Source organism: Coptis chinensis, chromosome 9 (assembly GCF_015680905.1).
Source record: "Coptis chinensis isolate HL-2020 chromosome 9, ASM1568090v1, whole genome shotgun sequence".
NCBI lineage: Eukaryota > Viridiplantae > Streptophyta > Magnoliopsida > Ranunculales > Ranunculaceae > Coptis > Coptis chinensis.
In genome coordinates this window covers 31767195-31772368 of record NC_141464.1, presented here as the reverse complement: position 1 = coordinate 31772368, position 5174 = coordinate 31767195, and positions in this window count along the sequence as shown.

The following is a 5174-nucleotide window of genomic DNA, read 5'->3' as shown; positions in this document are numbered from 1 at the left end:
TCAAACCATCATTTCCCATTGCATTATAACTACACATCATATTAAAATTCTAACTTAACTAAATTAACTAACAATGTTTCAATCTACTTAAACTACGAAATGATAATCGACAAGAATTAAAACTAGGTCTATAAATCGAAATAACAAAATTTGAAATTGACAAAATAAGTATTTTATTTATCTAATCAATCAAGAACAATGATTCAAAGACTTAATCTAAAACAAGAAAATGAAATTCTAAAACTAAGTTCTAAAACTCATTAATGGAGGCTAACTAATCTAATTCTAATCTAGGTCTAACTATCTACCATTAACAAACAGCTAAGCTTTGGTTTTTATATGTTCAGATCCAAAAATCGTGCATGGGCTTGGATCCATGTTTCAGGCCAGAGAATCAGGCCCAAAACCCAATACTTTCAGTCTAAAAAGGCCTCTTCAGCTGCCGTTGACTTTGACAGACTTTTCGTCCACTTTTAATCCTTTGATTGGGCTAAGGCTTGGACCATTGGAAAGTTCTTTCCGAGCCGGTTGTTTTGACATAAGGTAGGCCCAATTCCGAGGTCTGAGTCCAAAGATATGGTCTTCGGAAGTTTTATTGACTTTGTGTACTGTTTCTACCCACGTGGACTTTGACTTTTCATCTTTTGACCGGGCTTTATAGAGGCTTTGTCTTCATGAAAATTGGCCTTTAATCACAGAATTCCTTAGCAACCGACCTTTGCTCCTTTATCTCGCTAATCAGTATTAACTCTTACTTATTATTCACATAATTGGTCTAAAAGTACAATTGTTAAGGGGTTAAAAGTGCAATTTTGGGCTCTTATCAAGAAGCGTTTGTAGCCATGACTTGTTTGGGTTTTTGATCATTTACTTGAACCGAAAGAGCATCGACCTTTTTAGTTAGGGACTCGATCAGAGTTTTTAATTTCGGATCGGGTTTGACCTCGAACATAGACGTAACTTTGATAGGAGTGTCCTTAGAAGACCTGGAAGAATCAGTGTTCCCCCAATGGTTGTTTCGTGAATCCTGTTTCTCAAGAAGAGTGTATGCTTTAATAGCGCCTTTGTCCATGAAACAGTCATCGTTCATGATATCTAATGTTTCCTTTTGATGGTTAGAGAGACCATTAAAGAATGACCGGACTAAGTCAGGAGTGTCTAGTTAATGATGGGGACATTCGAGAAGCAGATCAGTAAATCTGCTCCATGCTTTCGTAAAGGATTCCTGGGGATGTTGGTGAAAGAATTGAATCTTTTGAAGCATCTCTGTAGTTTTCTTCTGAGTATTGAACTTTATCATGAATGCTTATACGAGCTTGGCCCATGTGTCAAGGGATTGTGGTGATTCGCCCGCGAGCCAAACTGAAGCTTTATCAACTAAGGTGAAGGGAAACAACCTAAGCAAGACTTGTTTGTTGGTAACAGTCGGATGGTGGAAAGTGGTGGCCACATGCTGAATCCTACGAAGATGATTGTAAGGTTTTTCATGGTCTAAACCATGGTAAACAGGTAACAAACCGAAAATGTTTGGCAGAATGCAAAAATCATCACATGCAATCTCATCGAGTTTAATGCATGAAGCAGGTCCTTCATGTAAGGCAGTATAGAAGTCCGATAGGGGCTTTTCTATTGTGGGATTTTCCTAGGCCATAACTATGGGAGGTAATGGCAACTAAGATACTTGACGATGTTGATTTACAGAGGAAGAACTCTGTCTAGGGGATAACTTATGCAGCTGTTTATCGTATTTCCGACGACGATATGTAATTTATAATTCCTTATTAGTACCAGACCGAGTCTCATGCAAACACAAATTTTAATTCTAGGCTCATAAGGAACAAATTATGACATGAGGATTAGTTATTACGGAAGGAGGGAGGTGAACCATGTCTTCCTGAGCTGTTGCTAACGTGAGTAGGTAAGCTAGGATAACGTGTGAATATTTCAGAAGCCAGGTCACATGAGAGAATTGAGGGAGGTTGTCCGTACTAACACGTTCCTTAATTAGGTAACCTCAATCTTTCACGTTTTCTAGACACTGATGGAATATGATGATGATTGATGATTGTGTATTATGCAATTATTATTAATATGATTATGTTGAAATTTTTATTATTTATTTATTTATTTTTTTATTTTTATTTATTTATTATTTTGGTTTTTTAGTTTATGTAATTAGTGTATTATGGAGAAGGGTTTATGAAACATGCAATTAAAGATGAGAGATGCCAAAATAGATGACTAAGTATGCAATTAACACATGATAGTTTTTACACAGGAAGTCTACACATGCAACTCTATATTAATTATACGTGAATAGAAACACATTATATGCATACAATAATATATAGCTACTGATACGTGCAACTAGATGTGAGTTAGAGGAATGTCGAGAATGAACTCATGCAAAGTAATTCCGCTTATGTGAATGGATGTAGCATACACATACAAAAATAATCTATGCAGGTGGTTTGAAATCACGCAGACATCCAAATATATTCGAATCATATTAACTGTGTTAACATCAATATGTAATGACGAACCACACTTACTTAGGAAAAATTCTATACATGCAAAGAGTTCTCATGCCAACATACAATTATGTGAAGGAAAACAGGTTATAGTAATCAACAAAATAATTTCCTCGACAAAGTTTGATGAGTTTAAGAATGCCAAATCTAGCGTCCCGCAACTTCACCTATTAGAATTAAATGATCGAAGTAACGCCTGAACTTGTAAATGTATGGGAAGTTAGATAAACAATTCCATAGAGTCCAAAATAGCACTGAGAAGGAATCCCTAGCAGTGGCACCATTTGATAAACGGTAATTTCAGGTTTTTTGTCCTTTAAGTCTGAAGTCCAAAGTCCAAAGTCCATAAACGTCTGATTAATTAAGTTACCTTACTCATGTGGGTTGGTAGGATAGGTCGATTAAGGGATCGTCTATACCTTAAGGCTCAGCAAGGTTCACAACTGGATTTAAAACTTTTAGTGAGTAGGATTTTAAGTTATTTCTTTGTTTAGGTAAATTAACGGTAATGCAAGTAACGTAAAATAACAACAATTGATTTCTACGTAAATAAATAGGGATAGAGATACAAGAAAAGGGTTAATCATAATCATGCAAAATCACTTTTCAAAGTTAGAGTACCATATCACTACAACTCTAATCCGTTTCAAGTTCATAGACAAACCCGAAACGGCACCGAGTATCGGTCCCTAGTGAGATGCAGTCATCTCTGAGCTCATCTCACTATCATAAGGAGTTGAACTAACATTCCATCTCTGGAATATCATTTCAGCTCTTGGTTTGATTCTACATCAGCTGGACAAACCTGAGGGCTAACGGCCACCATAGGGTCTTGCGTGAGACTTGACTAGGTCTCTCGCGAGACTGTTTTGGAGCATCAGCATTCCAAACTTGGCTAGACTCAATCATTTTGGGACCAGATGTATAATCTAAACCTAATTCCTAAGTAGTGATTATGGAATATTAAATGGCAACCTGATCCTCACATGAGCATCATTAACCCTCCCCTTGGGAGGATTTTAGCTCATGGTCCTTGGATGATTGATTAATCTTGCTGTATACAATAAATAACTTAATGAAGAACATGAATTTAACTTTAAGAAAAATGAATTTTATTAAAGTGAATACTTATAGTACTTGATTCCATTTGAAATAAAAAGATACTGAAGAAAATGTAAACTACGGAAGGAAATATGCAAGAATGTAAAATCCCCATTTTTCTAGCTTCCCATCCTATATATAACCCCCTCACGTGAAGCCTTTTTAATGTTTTGCCTTTTTCCAATTACTAATAATTCAAACTTTGTATTAACAAAGTTTGTCTTTTCTTATTTTAATTTGTTTTGTTTTTTTCTTCATTTGCAAACATCAAATCGTGTATTAATTCTTGTTTTGTCTTTTCTTTATTTGCAAGGTGGCACACAAGTGTCTTGCCACTTGTCGATACATGATGACTCATCATGTCTTGTGGGCCTGCAGAGTGGGTCCACATTCTGTGTCTAGTGGCAGCTCGAATTTTGGCATTTTTATAACTTTCTTTCTTTGCGTAGAGCTCGTCGCCCTAGTTGTTCTGGCAGTTCACTTGCCAAAACTAGCTGAAGTTTGAAAGACGTCTAGGTTTGTTCATTTGGAAACTTTGGCTCGAGTCAGGCTTTGTTGGGCTTTACTAGGGTTGAGTGGGAAAACTTCAAGTATGCACAATATTCCCGTATTTTGATTCATGTTTTATCATCATATTCATGTTAACTGCGAAAACCTGCAAAAGTATGAAAATATAATTATTTCATGAATATTAAACACATAATTAACTAAAATACTATGTCTCTACGGGGTGGGTTTAGTATTACAGTTTTGGGTGCTTATTAGGGATTCCTGGAAAGTCGGCTATCATATAGTGTAGAGATAGAGATTTTTCATTACTCATCTCTGTTAGTGGTGGGCAAGATTGGGAACTTTACTCACACATGGCAGGAAACCAATTTTGATGCTCATGTTGTAGCTAAAAGAGGAGCCACCTTTAATGAAGCGAGAGTTAATTTGGAGCTCTCATGACTTACTATAGGTTTAAGAAAGAAATACATGGTTGTAATTGTCTAACACTTTTCCTCTAGATCATTTAATAAAACTAATCTTACTTGTGTGCAAAAAAAAATGTTACACACATCTACACCCCTTAGCAAATTTTTTTGCACCAAATGATCCTATGAGTTTGTTATTAGTATCATCTAAATAGATTATGTAATTCTATTTTTCCCCCTCAACAAATATTCTAAATTGACCTTGTTCTTATAATCTTGATCAGAAAGCACTGAGGAGATGCTTATTTATAAGAAAACTTTATTACATATAGGGTTGTTTAGGGTTAACTAGAATTACCACCAGCACCCCACTAGATAACCCAATTAGGATTCCCCCTCCCCTCCACTAGATGGGAAATTAGGGTCTCCCCCCCCCCCCAAACACACTGTCAACTTGGTTTGACTGTTAACTTTTAAGTCAAATAACTGAAAATGAGACAACTGCCCCCACCTAAGTAAAATTAAACATTTTCTTCTTGAAAACAATGAGGGCCATTTATGTCATTTTTAGTTGCTTGACTTGAAAGTTAACAGTCAATCCAAGTTGATCGTGTGTTTAGGGGGA